Below are 16894 nucleotides of genomic sequence, written 5' to 3' on the forward strand. Positions count from 1 at the left end.
TGCTACGACGACGTGAAGCGCGAAAGAGGCAGGGACGGAGGAGAGAGGATAGGTCGAAGCGAAGGAGCGAGAGAGAGATCGTAACGGCTCGACAAGAAGAGTAGAGAAGCGAGAGAACCGACTGCCGGTCGTGGAGTAAGAGGAGAAGGCAGCAGCGGCGGCGGCGGCGGCGGCGGCGGCGGCGGCGGCATAGGAGAAGAAGGAGGGATAGCGTCGCGTGGAGGGGGAAGGCCGACGGAGGACTAGGTGGGGGACAGGAGAGAGAGGGAGGGAGAGGGAGGGCCGCTATCGGCTCGCCGGCCTCGCCGAGGCGCGCGGCGCTTAGTTCGAGTCGGACCTCCGTCGTAGTCGGATCGTATCGTTCCGCCCTATCACACCGTCTCTCTCTCTCGCGCGTGCTCTCTTCTCTCTCCCTTTTACCTCTCTCTCGCGCGCACACGTTCTCCCTTCTTCCCGTCCTCTCTCACTCTCTCATTTTCTCTTTTCTCTCTCTCTCTTTCTTTCTTTCTTTCTCTCTTTCTTTCTTTCTCTCTTTTTCTTTGCGTGTGTATTTACACACGTATATGGTAGTATCTTTATATATATATATATATATATATATATATATATCTTTTTTCTCTCTTTCTCTCTCTCTCTCTCTCTCTCTCTCTCTCTCTCTCTCTCTCTCTCTCTCTCTCTCTTGACAACGACGTCCAACAGTTCCGCCCAGTGTAAAAGAGCGGAGAGAGAACACTTTTACTCGACGAAAGAAGAAACGAAAGAAGAGAAATTACGAGCTTTCCCGCGATCAAGGCGCGTACGCGCTTTCGCCGATGATCATCGTCGTCGTCGCCGCCGCCGCCGCCGTCGTCGTCGTCGTCGAGAGGAACTTCGATCCAACGACGTGAATTAACGATAACAAAGAGAAGAGTAAGAAGAAGATACAACCACCGCAAAGTTTCTACGGTAAATAATGGATAATGGTGCGAAAGAGTTAATGTACGGTTTTGCGCGCGCCTCAAATCTCGCGGTTTTCTCCTCTTTTTCTTTTTTTTTTTTTTTTTTTCCCTCGAGTGCACAGGTGTCTCTCAATCGAGTAAAAGACTACTAAGGGAAAAGAAAAGAAGAAGAAGAAGAATAGTGATAGCGACGAAGAAGACGATGACGACTCGAGCGATGCGCATTTCTTTTACGTAACGAAAGCGCGTTAAGAGAGAGAGCGCGCGCGTGCGCTTGCGCTCTATATAATCCTTTCGTCGTCGTCGTCGTCGTCGTCATCGTTGTAGTAGTAGTCGTCTACTCGACGACTTATTTCGTTGGAAGGAGACACGTCTCTCCGTGTGTGCGTGCGTCGTCTCTGTGGGCCTTTTGCTGCGCTTCGATCATCGGCATTGCTCGTTTTCGTGCATCCTCGTGCCCCCTCGTATGGCCCCGTCGATCGGCTACCACCCCCCGCCCCCTCACGCTCATCGTCCTCCTCCTTCTTCTCCTTGTCTCTCTCGCTCTTTGTTGTCAGTGCCTCCGTGAATTCCATCGCGCGCTGTCGCTGCGTCGGCCCGACGCGCTTCTCGACTTTCGCTCAAGGATTATTCCCGTCTTCTGCTTCTTCTTCTTCTTGTACTACTACTACTTCTTGGCCGTCCCGGCGACGGGATACAACAACGCTTTTACGCGAGTTAAAGCGTCTGCTCGTTTCCGTGGACGGGCTTCGATCGATCGATTCACCGTATGCTCCTCTTTCACTCTCGTTGTCAGTCAGTCAGTTTCCGTCGGTTGCTCCTATCTACTCCGCGCATATATATACATATACATATATATATACATATACATATATATATACATATATATATATATATAGGATCGCGGATCGAAAGCGGTTTGCGTCTCGTTCATCGGTGCGTGTTGTTGCGTCGTTCGCCGTCACGTTCTCTATAGGTGTATTATTCGATCGTTTACGTTTTACAGGAGCACACTGTCCTGAACTTTGACGAGGAAAACAGAAGAGGAGGAAGGGACAAGTACTGAGAGAACCTCTGCTGTTGCTGGCTGGACTCGTGACACGGTCAAGTTGGAACGCGTCTTGTTTTCTCTCCTTTCGTCTTTGGGAAAATAAAAAAGGAGAGAGGATAATCGAGGAAGAAATATATATATATATATATATATATATATATATATATATATATATACCGGGGAAGAAAGAAGATAGAGGATTATATACACATACACATACACACACACACATACACATATATATATATATATATGTATACACACAAAATAGTGGTGAAGATCGGTGCTGATTGTGTTTTGTGCTCTAACCAGTGTTGTTAACGACGAAAAAGGCGACGGCCCGTGCAATGGCCGTTTCAAATACTTCGACTCCTCTATCTCGTTGAGAGAACTCTGTTTTCTCCTTTTTTCCTTTTTCTCTCTCTCTCTTTCTCTCTCTCTATCTCTATTTCTTTCTTTCTTTTCGTCCTCTCTGTTTTTCCGTTTCCGTTTCTCTCTCTCTCTCTCTCCCTCTCTCTCTCCTCTTCGTCCGTAGTTTTTGTGCCGCGAGTGGGTGCGCCGATCGAAAAGTGTTGCTTCGAGAGAGAGCCAGCGCGCGCGCCACGCAAGTGTGCCCTTGGAATAAGTGTCGATCGATGGGAAAATAATAAAGAGAAGGAAGGGAAAGAAAAAAAAATAATAATAATAAAGAGGCTTTACTACTAACGCGTTTAGTTCGCGCGACGACAATACGACTCGTGTGAATATAATAATAGAGGAAATGAATAAGTGAGAGTTATATTATTGTCGGGTTTGATATTAATAATATCAGTGTGCACATCCTTCCTCCCCCCTTCATTGTGGATTATTATTTATTGGATTTACCGCACTGTCAACGAAGGAGATACCAGACCAGAGAGGATCGCCAAAAGGGATTTTCTACGACAACTCGTGGAGATTCACAGTTTATGTGAGTAAACTCGAATAGATTATCTTTTATCTCTTTTCCGAATGCGTTGCAGGAATAAGGAAAAAAAAAAGAAAAGAAACAAATAAATAAATAAATAAATAAATAAATAAATAAATAAAAAGCACAAGAGAAAAAAGGATGACTCGGACGTTCGCGAAAAAGTCTTTATGCGTGCGAAAGAGAAACAGCGAGACGAAAGAGAGTCGGAGAGTTTATCGCTCGATCGGCTGCCATCTTGTTATTTGTCGTCGAGGTTACGCGTTCGATTCGACGATCCCTTCGTCGTGTTTACGTTCTCGTATTACGTCTCTTTCTCTCTTTTGCTATCTCCGTCGTATTCGCTTTCCCACTCGTCGCAGTTCTCTCTTTTTCATACGCGAGCTCATTCTGTCGTTCCCTTTTTATTTATTTTTTTACTTTATTTTTGTTCTTCGTTTTGTTTTTTTTTTTTCTTTTTTTGTTTTGTTTTTCTTTCCCCGTAAACTCTCTCTCTCTCGCTCGCTCGCGCGCGCGGCTCGAAGCGTGGCTTGACTTTCCTCTTTTTTTTTTTCTCTCTTCTTTCTTTCTTTTCTTTTCTTTCCTTTCCTTTCTCGCTAACTCGCCGAACTTCCAACGCGATCGCTCGACTCCGTGGAAGTCCAAAAAAGAAGAAAAAAGGAAGGAAAAAACCGTCGAGGCGCGTAGGAGATAAAAAAAGCATTGCTCTTGCATTCTTCCTTTTTTCCACGAGTTCTCTCATCATGCATATGTACATACATGTATATATATGTATATATATGTATGTATGTATGTATGTATGTATAAACACATTCGCACACGTATCTAGCTCATTAGAAAAGTCTAATATCGTATACGATTAGTAAGAGGGGAAAAAAAAGTCTATCGATTACAGCGTTATCGTCTAACGGAGAACAATTTATATTCTCGGATATTATTGCGTTTGCGTGATTTTATTAATTCGTCAACAACGTGGAGAGTTTTTCTTCATTCATATTGATTCGAACGTAACGTTTTTCGAAGAAAAAAGCAACAGAAGAGTGGAAAGAGAAAATATTTCGAGACTACGTCTATGTGCGTGCGTGCGTGCGTACGTACGTACGTACGTACGTACGTACGTACGTACATACATACTCTGAAAGCAAGCAAAGTCATCGTCATGATCTTACGTCATGACGGCGTAGCGCGGCGGAAACTTGGCGAAGGTCGAAGTCGTCTAGCTCGAATGCGCGAGAATACATACGTACGACGTTACAGTAAGTAGTCTTGACTTCTCCCTCTGCTTCTTCCACTCCTTCTAATCCGTTAATATGTATTACAACAATGACAACGACGATACACATCTCGAGAAAGCTTAAAAGATATATAGAAACTTTCGTAGAAGTTTAACGCCTTAAACAAGCTTTATTACGATATTATTTCCTTGGGTTTATCGACTAAGCGATAAGATTAGTAAAGATAGTTTGCTGCAAATCCATAGGTCATACTTATAATATATCGATCGTGTTCTTCCTCGTTAAAAATAATTTATCTCTCAAAGTATCATCGTTGCCGCGATATATACGATTTTATTAATCGTTAATTCGTCGTTCGATTCTTCACGATAGTAAGAGATTCATTTAGATTAAGATCATTGACAAAAATGAAAAATCGTGCTTACGACATCTGCTTCTCGTTCTTAATATCGTATTTATGCGCTAGAGAGTATCCATCTCTCTCGGTAAATTCGTATTTTATTCAAAGAGGAAGGATACCTTAGCTATATATATATATATATATATATATCTATCTTAAATTTCGTATTCGTACAGAAATAGTTAATTATTTACTCGTCTATTAATAATTTAACGTTAATCGGTTTCCTTAATCGAGACTGTTGAATTATTCAGTTAGGTACTTTGCTTTGGTCCAGTCGTCGTCGTCAACAACAACGTTGCGTCCTCGTCGTCATTTCGCTCCTACGATTCTTATCGCGTTAAAAGGTGCCATGTTATTGATCAACGACACGCTTCGCGCAGTGATCGATGCGCAACTTGGACGTTTCGTTGAAAACAAAATGAAGAAAGAAAAAAAAAATATATATATATATATATATAAAAGGAGAAGAAAGAAGAAGAAAAAAAACAAAATAACGTCATTTTCGTCGTCTTCTTCGTCAGCGATTGTTTCGCTCGACGACTTCGGTCCGCGCTTGTTCCGCGCTGCTGTTTGCAAACAAAGACTTCTTTGCGCTTTTGTCATGCTCGAGCAACGTCGGTTTCGATTCTTCCGTTTCTCTCAAGGGACTGCACGCCGAAGTCGTCGATTCCAATATATACTACTCGCATTGCTCGCGATTTACGTATATACGTACGTACGTACATATATACATATGTGTGTGTTTTGTGTAGAAATCGAGAGACCTTTTGATAAAAATTTCGAAGAGGGTTTAAGCACGTGGAAGAAGAATAGACGAGCAATGGTAATCCTATTCGAGAAATCTTTCGAGCAAGGAAAACAATTACGTTTTATCTTCTTTCTTTGGCCTATTCTCGTTAGTGACTTTTCCAGGTCTTTCTCTCTCTCTCGAGAGAGAGAGACCGAGAGAGTTACTTTATATTTGAGTTTTGTTAAGAATTTATAATATCGACCGACCGATTCATTATCGAATACTCGAGTATTTCATTTCGACGAAGAGCGATAAGGTTCGTCGATATATGCGTTGGTGAGTCACGCGCACGCGTCGTCGCGTGAAATTTAATTTTTGTAGGAAATTATTTTTTACTTTAGTACTTCTTCTCGTAGTTTTCTCTTTCTCTCTTTCGATTACAACGCTTTAATTCTTCCTCTTCTCCTTTCAGTTCATTCCCTTCCCCTTTTGTAATTTCGTAGTCACCCTTTTTGCCTAGATCTCCTCTTCCCTTAGGAAGTTTCCAAGCGGATTTAACGACGGTTCGCGCGTCTCGACTGAGCGGCTACCTTCTCTACCATCTAGAAAACTTTTCTGGACGAGATTCAAGCGTGGAAACTCGAACGAGCATAGACGGAAGAGAGAGAGAGAGAGAGAGAGAACGTGTCGTTTAGAGTGACTCATCGTTTGTCCGGCCTTTGTTAATGTTTTAAAGGAAAAAAAAAAAAAAAGGGGAATGAAAGGAAAACGAATCGTCGTTAATTAAGACGATTATCAAAATCGTTAATGGAATACTCTATTCCACTAGATAGTCCTTTTCGTAAACGAATAATCTCGAACAATTAGACAAAAGTTAATTCGAAGCTTTCGCTCCGAGAATCGGAGTCAAATCGAATCGAATCGAATCGAATGGAATTTGCTCGTGTCGTTCGACGACGACGCTGCAATTTGCCCGTGACAGCCGTAGGCAGTTTGTTCTATCCGTAGATTTTAACATACGCATTTAACAACCAATGAATCATCCCGTTCGTTCTTTTACAAATATTTTTATTCACTCCCGACGCAATGTTATCTTTTTTATATTTTTCACGATTAATAAATATGTCTTATTCATTGGATGTATTTCGATTATCGTGAAAGGGTCGGTTTGTTGTAGTACGATTAAAGGAAAGTTATATGAGAGAAGGTAAGGTATATTTCAAAGGCGTAGGAGAAGGACAAGAAGGAGAGGGAAAGGTGTGTGTGTTTCTCTCTCTATGTGCGCGTATACATATAAACTAGTGTAGTAGTAGTAGTAGTAGTTCGCTGTATAATTATTCGCAAAGCGTAGCTATTTGCAAGCAAATTAATCGCGAGGCGTTCCAGTAACCTTATTACTAGTATGCTCTCGCTTCCCCCTTCTCTCTCTCTCTCTCTCTCTCTCTCTCTCTCTCTCTCTTTCTCTTTGCTGTGCTCCAAGAAGCGAGAATCCGTGCGTGGACGAGACCACAGGAAACTCTCTCAGTCTGCTGCCAACCGTTTATCGATTCATTACGTCGGCTATATACGTAGAAACACACACACATATATATATGTACAAGTTCACATAAATCGTCGTTACGTCTCCTTTCGAGAGATGGAGAGAGAAAGAGAGGGAAATTAGTTTACGTATCCTGCTCGATAAGCATGTATAAAATTGTGTAGGATTTACGGTAACGGTCGAACGATTTAATTTTCCAATTTTCTCGATAAATCTAAGACTCGTTTAATATCGATTAAACGCGCCAAGTCGAAAGGGAGAGGGCGATTATTCGATAAATTCGCGAATAATATACTTTCGCATGATGCACGCGACAACGAGACATCGATCGTCTTTCGGATAAGGTCGACGCGTGACCATGGTGTTGTACGGACTCGTGATTTATGACCGAAGCCGTAGTAGGTTCTCTTCCTTCCTTAAAAGAGACGAAGCTTCGCTGTTAAGCATATAAAGTCTCCTCCTCCTCCTTTTCTAAAGGATATATCCATTTTGAAATCCTTCGTGTTCCATAATATCCTTCCTTTCCTTTCCTTTCTTCGTTCAACTTTCTTCTATTATTATCTATCTCTCTGTCTATATTTATCTATCTCGCGATACAATGCGTATAGGCACATATAATACGTATTATAATATTGTACGATAATGCTAATTATATTTATGAGATGAAAATATATGAGAGAAATGAAACGATTGAAATAAAATGCTATTATAGTTCGATATAATGGAAATAAAGGAGAGGAGGAACTCGAGGAGGGAATTGAGAGCTAAGAGAGCAGGCAGACTGGGTGTTAGCCAAGGAACACACGAGCCAACCCGCCGTATATACGTATCGATGGATCGTGAAAGAATGTGCGTGTACCGAGGAGAAATCGTTGCGCTCACGGTTCTACACGCGCGCGCGCGCGCGCGTGTGTATGTGTGTTGTTCCCTCGCGACTACGAGAGGCCACTTTCACGCGAAGCGAACTCGAAAGATTCTAGTGTCTCTTTCTATCTGATATTTTGTCGTTTAAATTGCGTTACCTACCTAAAGTGTTTCGCGATAGATAAAATTCGTTCAGAAAGAATCTAACTGCTCGCTCGCTCGACATTTATATAATTTATGTCGCGGCCTCCGTACGTACGAAAAATATTTATCCTTTCGAGACTATTATATCTATTCGCTATTTGCAAGCAATTAAACGAATATATAGTCTCGGTGCGTGCCCTTTCCCAATTTCATTTAGATATATTTCCTGGAGATTCGAATAAAAAGCCGAGCATGTTCTTCATTATTCCATAGTCTTTATTTGCATAGCCTTGACAAAAATAGAATAGACTCGTGGAATGCCGAGATTTACTCGATTGATCTTTAACTATAGATTTCTTTTTTTTATTTTTTTATTTTTTTTTATTTTTATTATTTCTTCTATTTTATTTAATCGAACAACCGAATATATATATATATATTTCTCGTCTCGTTTATTTGTATCTTCGAATTTTCTCTCATTCGCTTTATAACCATCTTCGTTTGGTCACGGAATCGAATGGCCACGGAATATATACTAGGCCGCATCGCGAATCGACGATAACGTTACGAACGAGGAGGATAGAATTCGCTCGACGTTTTTCGCGGATCGTGGACGATTGCTGTTGCGGCTGAAACGCGTTGCTACGCGAACGAACGAGCGGAGTTTGCTTGCCTCGTTGTGTCTATATGTCTCTCTGCGTGTACGTGCACGCTACGATCGCTAGAAAGTTCAATAACCAAAACACGAGCCAGACCATATCCGTTTGCGTTCGAAGAGCTGTTCGAGGCTTCGGCTTGTGCTACGTTTTCCCGTACAAACGCGTACGGACGAATATTTCATTTCTCTATCGATAGAGAAAAGAATCGTGTATCGTTTAACTTTCGATAACTCTTATCGATTTTCGGCTAAAATGATTGGAATTCTCTCTCTCTCTCTCTCTCTCTCTCTCTCTCTAATTGTAATCGTAAAACAAAAGACTCGTCGAAGAAAGTTGGAGGAGAATTCGTGACTCGATTCATTCAGACTCTCTCTTTCTCTCTTTTTGTTTCTTTTTTTTTCTTCGTCCGTTCGCCGTCGAAGAACGAAAAGTCCGAGGAAAGTGTCAAAGCATCATAGAGAAAAGGGGAATAGTTATCAGTATACCGAGGACTTTTTGACTGATAGAAGCTAGCTGCTAGTAGGAGTCGAAGAGTCAGTCAGTCGATGGTTGCTTTGCGTAGATCGACGAGGAGAAACCCGTGCCATGAAGCGGGCGGCGGGAGGAATCAAGATGGAGAGGATGAGAGAGAGAGAGAGAGAGAGAGAGAGACACGAATGAAGAGGGTGGTACGGCCGATGATCCCTTCGGAAAGGAAGAGAACTTGAGCGAGAACGGATTCGATCGATAACAGCACGGCCGCTCTCGGAATGCCGCTTCGGATAATTGGTAGGACGAACGAGAAGAGACTCGTGCCAATCATCGTGTTTCTCCTTAGCAATTCGAATGTGTGAACTACGAACGATGATATACGTTGATTGCCTTTACTCTTCTTCCTCTTTTTTTTCTTTTTCTTTTTCTCTTTTTTCTTTTTTTTCTTATCCTTCTTCTTATCTCGACAGAGAGATATATATATACATACATACATATACATTTGGTACGTTTTCCTTTACGTCGATATTATTCGATGCTTCATTTGTTTTTTTTTTTTTTTTTTTTCAGTTTGACATTGTCTTCCTTTATTTCATTTCATTTGATTTGTTTTTTGTCTGCCCCTTCCGCCCATATCAAAGAGAAAAAAATTAATAAGAGGAGCGTGACTTTATCGATTAATTTATTATATTTACGGTCAAATAGCAGAGAATTAAAATAAGTAACCGAAACTTCGAACTCGATTTGTAATTCATTTTTAGTAAGACCCGAGTAAATTGTTCTCTCGTTCTTCTTCTTTCCTCCTCCTCCTCCTCCTCCTCCTCCTCCTGTTATCTTCCTCCTTTTCTTTAGAATCGGACGGTGAAAGTTTTGCTTGGTAGAAATCGTCTCGCTTCGTAGAAAAAGTATTCCGCTTGTGGAGAGAATCGAGTAAATAAATAAGCCGAGACCGTCGTGCAATTAGTATCGCACAATGAGTCGAGTTGTTCTACTCGGTGTACCGTAATGCTCGCACGGCTGTTGCTGGAAACAAAGACGTAAAGCGGCGGGTCCTTTAATCCTCTCTCTCTCTCTCTCTCATTCTCTCTTTCAATGTCGAGTGAGAGAGCAGGAGGGAGCAGAGTCTGCTGATGGCGCAGAGGCACTCCGAGGTTTGTCTCTCTTTGTGCGCTTCGCCACGCACCATACACGGTTTGCCTTTTGCAAACTATATCCCTGACCGGCCCAATTTGGCGCTCGCTTACCGAGTCAACGATTCGCAACCGTCGAGTGTGGTATATTTCAGGTATATCCACTACTTTACTTACGCTCTTAATTCTTTCGATTCGATTTTTTTTCTCCCCTCTCAATGTTATTCCTCGCGTGTTTACAAGTAGGAAAAGAAAAGGGTATCGTACGTACGATTTTGATCTTTCGACGTGTTAAACGGGAACGATGAGAGATAATTGTTTGTTAATAATTTCGCGTTGATATTACAATCGACAAATAAAAATAATCGATCGTTTCATTATACCGATAAATAATATATGTAATATTATATCGAATTTCCGTTTCGGATAATGGCGTACAAGCTTTCTAATGAATTTCTATTGTCAATTCCAACCTGACGTACAAAGTTAAAAAGAATTAATTTATAACAATATTGATATCCTTTGATCTAAATTTATAGATCGCAAATAATACGTAGGAAAACTTTCATAATAATGAACTATCAAACGAAGAGAATTATAATTATAATGATACCGAGTACTCGAACTTTCTATTAATGTATAAACCACTCGATGAATAATAAATTTTATCGGGAATCAGAGTACTCCAAAGATTAAAATATAATATAAAAGCGAGCCGGGCTCTTACGATGGTCGAGTTACATGAAAACGAATGGAGCTCTTTCCGGTTTTCGATTTAAAGGGAATGAGAGGGAGGAGGGGAGGGGTAGGGAGAGGCGAAAAATGGAAATAAATAAAAGGATAACTAATTGGCTTTGGACGATCAAACGGCGTACACCGAGAGTTTCGTTCCAGCGCGAAATATTATATAATGATTAACGGTACTGTGAGCGAACGAGAGAGAGAGAGAGAGAGAGAGAGGAAGAGAAACAGATAGTTAGACAGAGATGGAAAGGGAATCGTTTTTAAGTCGACAACGATGCTTTATATCGACGCGCGTTTCCGATGCGGAAATCTGCTTTTATTTGCATAAATCTCGAAAAGAGGGAAAGGTGCCTATCTCTCTTTCTCTCGTTCTCCAGTCGCTCTTCCAGTCGACCTCGTTATTCCGCCGTCTCTTCCATTTCTCCCGGTAAACGTCCGCGAAGCGATTTTTCACAGTCATCTATTCTGGATAGACTATGAATACATCAGCTTCCAAGCAACGTCCGTGAAGGAGAAGTAGAAGAAGAAGAAGAAGAAGCATTGTTCAACGTCAGACATCGTTCGCTATTATGCCTTTGACGTAAGACAAAGCCGCTTCGAATATTCTTAAACGCGCGCGCGCGAACGAGAAAATTTTCTTTAAACTCGTTGCGCCATTGTTGAAGAAAAAAGAAATTCCATGGATATTTTTCTCTTTTCGTTTCGTGAGGAAGGATGGGGAACGAAAGATTATGGCTAATTTTCAAGGTATCTCTCTAAGGTCACCACTTCGCGAGATCGTACCAATGAATTCGAGGACGAAATAATCGTGATCCTTGCAACAGAACGATAATGAGAAAGAGAGAGAGAGAGAGAATACTATTATGAAAAGTAGGCCAGCCGTGGCACTGATTCTTTCCTCGTTGCTAGACGGTAACACACGATTAACACAAACACATATACTTGTATAGTATTATTTCATTCTTCCGTATGTTTGGGTCGTGCGGTATATAAAAACCACTTTTTTCGTCGATAATACTAATTCCTATTAGTACTTACGGATATAAATACTTAGATATACTTTTGAGTAAACTTCTTTCAGTTCTCATCGACAGAGCCCGTACAATATCCAAGAAACTCCGTATCATTCTTCATTATCGCCTTTATCTTATTTGTTTCTTTGACAAATTTTTTCCATCGTGACTACGTCACGATTTTTTTTTTTCTTTTCCTTTTCCTTTTTGCTCGATAACGCGCATTAATCTACATATGTATGTGTATATATATATATATATATATATATATATATGTAGCTACATACATCGTAACCTATACATACGTAAAAAGTGGATAATTTTCTTTATTTAAATACCGTTAGGTGATATTCATTGAACGTCAATAAATCCCTCTGTCTCTAATTTTTTTTCAATCATTCATTATTTTCCTAACGCGTTATTCGTCTTGTTTATCTTCTTTCGTCAATGTTCCAACGTTAAAATGTGAATATATCGATCGATTTCTTCTTTTACTTCTTCGTAACTTCCTCCCGATACGACGATACGACGATATACCAATGGAACTAGAACGAAACTTGTTGGAAAGGCAAACGCGAGTTAGGCATATGTATATGTTTCTCTTTAAGGATATACATAAGTGTGTGTGCAAGTACGCGCTACTTATATTTTGAAACGAAATCGTTGACAAAAAAATGGAGACAGAGAGAGAGAGAGAGAGAGAGAGAGAGAGAGAGAGAGAGAGAGAGAGAGAGAGAGAGAGAGAGAGAGAGAGAGAGAGAGAGAGAGAGAGAGAAGAGATAAAAGAAAGAAAACGGAAGGAAAAAAAAAGAAATGAAAATGCGTACTTACGATAGGAAATCAAGGGAGATGCTCGCAGAGTCGATATCGAGATTTATGTGACGTCGATGACGCGTGGAGTACCGCTTGAACCGAATTTTACGCGGACGAAACTAAAAGCGATCGAATTTTCCTGATAAACTCTCTCTCTCTCTCTCTCTCTCTCTCTCTCTCTCTCTCTCTCTCTCTCTCTCTCTGTCGCTCTGGCTCGCTCTCTTCCCCCTCCTCTTTCATCTCGTCGTTGTGCGTTTCCTCGTTGCGTTCCCGCCTCCTACGCCAGTGTAAATTGCGTTATCGGATAGCGGCGAAATTTTACCGACGAGAAACGAAACTGATTTTATTTCTATCGAACGACATAGAACCGCTTTGTGTGAGAGTATGGTATTGCGTTACTACTCAGGTTTAGGTGTGCGCAAAGTACGAATAACGCGAGGCCGATGTCGCTCGTTTCGAATTCGCGCTTTTACTCGTGCCTTCTACCTCCGATAATTCGGTTCGTGAGCGTGCGTGTGCATTTGTGTATATATGTGTGTGTGTGTATGCGTGTATATATATATATATATATATATATATATATATATATATATATGTATATACGAAAGCACAAACCACTTCGGGAAAGAGTATGCTTTCGTCGAAAAAATCAAATTCTCGTCGACTGGAAACACCGATCTCTTTTCTCTCTCTTTCTCTCTCCCTCTCTTTCTCTCCGCAATGGAAATATTCGAAAGATACGAAAAACACTCCTACTTAGTTTCTATCGATAATTTTCGTTAGATCGAAGAAGAAAAATATACAATTGTCCGGTTATATCTCGTCGGGAAATAAAATACAGGTGGTTAGTAAAAGAGGTAAGAAGAGGAAGCTGGAGAAATTCCGAGAGCACGGAGAGAGTAAAGAGGGGAATATAATCCAGCATGTCGGCAGTTTCTTTGCTCTGACGTACCAGGAGTCCTGGTAAAAGTGGTAGTAATAGCGGTCTTGGCTGTGATGGGGTGCTGCTAGACTTGGCTAAGGTTGAGTAGGGTTACCTCTGTCCCTTTCTATCTCTCTTTTTCGAGGAAGAAGAGATCCGAAGGATGGTCCTGCGGCAATAAAGGATCTGCCGAGCGTCTAGAAGGCCTTCTCCTGCCAAAAGTCTTTCGAAATGGGGACGTTGCACGACGACTAAACTCTGCAACGTATAAAATAGTTTTCGAGGAAATTCGAAACGAATTTTATCGATCGAATAGAAGACGACCGTGTCCGCCGAGCTTAATCAAATCGATCTCGTTCGTCTAAAACAGCATCGTCTGTGGTAGTAGTAGTAATAGTAGTAGTAGTAGTAGTAGTAGTCATCGTCGTCGTCGTCGTCGTCGTCGTGTCTACATATCTCGACTCCATCCGAATCTCCTCCGAGCGCTAATGAGCGAAGTCTCCTCGGATTACCAAGTTTCACGTTGGCGCGAGCAAGCGAGTTGGAGCGTTTAACGGCTGAACGACCGACGGAAACTTGACGAATGCTAATTAGTATCGACGCTTGGAGCCACTCGACAGCCTTTGGAAATTTTCCTTACGGTAATTTCCTCGACGTGATTATCGTTCCGCTTTTGTAACTGAACGTTCAATGGCGATTCTTCGATTCTTCGGGACGATCCTATTTTTTTCAAGACACAACTCGTCGTTCGTTGCGAGTCCCTACGAGAAAGTAATTACGAAAATGATTTAGGAGTGAACGATCGATCGATTCGCTATTTTATCAACGTCACATTCGCTTCTCCTCGATGGATCTATTTTACGATAATGCTTTTAATCGCCAATTACATCGATAAAAGTTATTATATAAGATTATTATACTTATTATATAAGATTAATCTTTAAAATTTTAACGCGAACGAAACGAACTGCCATAATTTAATATGAATTATTCGGTAATAAAGTAGAATAGACGTAGAAATAGAACGTTTGATGGCACCAGAGAGAGAGAGAGAGAGAGAGAGAGAGAGAGAGAGAAGAGCGTGGAAATAGGGGAGATTAGGCAAAAGAGCGAGAGCTCAAAGGATACTGTCGTGTGGCAAGGGCTGCTCGTTAAAGCGGAAAACAAAGTACGGAGAAGCATGCATGCGGAGAGGCCCCTCTTTTTCTCTCTTATCTTCTCATTTTCGAGCTATGCGATGCGTAAATATTCAGACAAGTATTTCTTTCCTTTTTCTTTTCTTTTCTTTTTTCTTTGCTTTTTTTTTTTCTTTTTTCTTTCTTTTTTATAAATAACTACCTGCACGTAGGGTAAAATTATAGAGAGTTTTCCAGAATCGATTGAACGGCCTTTAAACATCCGATAAGTTTAGAAAGTATGGATATTACGGTTTTATAAAAAAGTAAAAGAAAAAAGGAGAAAGAAAGATTTAACACACTCTTTTGACTCTTTCTTCGTTGTAACTATAAAAATCTTGTCGGGTCATTAATATCGAGCGATCAAGGTCGTGAACGAAGGAAAGAAGGAAGGAACCTGAAGGTAGAAGGAGGCCGAGAATGTCCGAGTCGATCGACCTAGTTGTACGTAAAAGAATCTACGAAGAATTTACGGTTTTGTAAGACTGCGCGTGCGCTCTCAACAAAGCGTAATCTACTTGACAAAGATATTTTCTCACAGAGCGTTGGCGTGTTTTACCATCGACGGACGTCAGAGTAACGAGGATAACGCGTATAGTGATATTTTTGAAGGCAAAGAAAAAAGAAAGAAAGAAATGGGACAGGAAGTTTATTATTATAATATACATATATATATATATATATGTGTGTGTGTGTGTATTATTATAATAATAAATTTTAAGATTAAAAAAGAAATTAAAAAAAGAAAAAATATAGATATCGGATATATTTTCAAATTCTTAATCGATCATTGATACTTAGTAAACAGCAAGAGAAGAATATATCCTGCATATTCGTGCGTCTATATTAGATTTATTCGCGCGCGCGCGCCCGTGTGTGTGCGTGTGTGCGTGTGTGTGTGTGTGTGTGTGTGTACACACATTATATACAAGCACAGCAATATAGCCGGGGGAAATAAGTTGGCGGAACTTCGGGGGCGAGCGTGCACAAGGCCTTTGCTGGAGACACGAAGACGAGGAGCTAGACGTTCCTTCTCTCTCTCTCTCTCTCTCTTTCTCTTTCTCTTATAGTTGCTTCGTGGGAGAGAGAGAAAGGAGAGGAGAAGGAGGGAGAAGACCGGGAGAGATCGAAACGAGATTAGAGAGTTCCACCAACGGCGGTACGCCGCTTCTCTGGGTCAAGGAAACTCCTTCGAGCTAACGTTTTCGATATGCCTTGAGAATTCTCTCCTTGCATTTTGGAAAATCACTTTGAGTGGTCGTTCGATCAAGTTTCATCTCTTTTATTTATTTCTTTTTTTCCCCTCTCTTTCTTTCTTTTTCTTTCTTTCAGAAAGAAAACGTAATAGATAACATAGTTTACACGAATTTTCATTCATTCGTTTTATATGTATATATGTATATATATATATATATATATATATATATAAGAATCGTGGCTAGTTTTGTGGTCTAAACGAAAGAGAGAACGTAAGGTAAGGTAAATGAGAGCGAAGGTCCTTGCCAGAGTAGACTCTACTCCTGTTGTGTTTCTTTTATACGGACGCGTATATACATAGTTGCGAGATAGAAAGAGAGACGTAGTATGAAAAAAGGAAAGGGATGAGAAGAGTCGAGAATTCTTGCAATGAAGAAGAAGAAGAGGAGGAGGAGGAGGAGGAGGAGGAGGAGGAGAGGAAAACGCGTTAAAGAAAAGAGATAGATAGAGATAGTGAGAGAGTGAGAGGGCGGGGAGACGGAAGGAAAGAGAGAGAGAGAGAGAGGAGAGCCGTGACTGTGACTATGCTGGGATGGCATGATGGCGGGTGGTATGGGTCGTCACGGCAACCAGAGAGGAGGCCAGCAGAAGCAGCCTGTCTCGACGTCTCTCTTTCTCTCTCTCTCTCTCTCTCTCTCTCTCTCTCTCTCTCTCTCTCTCTCTCATTCTCGTACTCGCACTCGTTCGCTCGAGCTATCCTCATCCTACCTCCTCCGCCTCCTCCTAGCCATTCTCCTTTTCCATATTCTCCTTCCATCAGCCGTTAACCGTTACGCGCCTACCACTTCTCTTCCTCCTACTCCTCTCTTCTTATCCTCCTTCGTGCTCGGTCGGTACCTCTTGCGGACGTAACGTCGCC

The 16894-nt window shown here is 41.2% G+C and overlaps 1 protein-coding gene across 8 annotated transcripts in view; it reads left to right on the forward strand.

Annotated features, from left to right (window-relative positions):
• The first annotated feature begins 313 nt into the window (after positions 1-313).
• The window catches only part of LOC124422086 (mucin-5AC), a 186889-nt gene continuing 170308 nt past the window's right edge, over positions 314-16894 (forward strand). For 6 of the 8 annotated variants that reach the window (XM_046958029.1, XM_046958028.1, XM_046958033.1 and 3 more), the window contains exons 1-2: positions 314-945; positions 1945-2938. The gene's annotated coding sequence lies outside the window, so the exon portion shown is untranslated. Of the gene's footprint in view, positions 963-1099; positions 1875-1944; positions 2939-16894 lie in introns of those variants that run through there. The other 2 variants (XM_046958031.1, XM_046958030.1) reach the window with 2 other exon arrangements.

This window comes from Vespa crabro, chromosome 2, assembly GCF_910589235.1.
Source record: "Vespa crabro chromosome 2, iyVesCrab1.2, whole genome shotgun sequence".
NCBI lineage: Eukaryota > Metazoa > Arthropoda > Insecta > Hymenoptera > Vespidae > Vespa > Vespa crabro.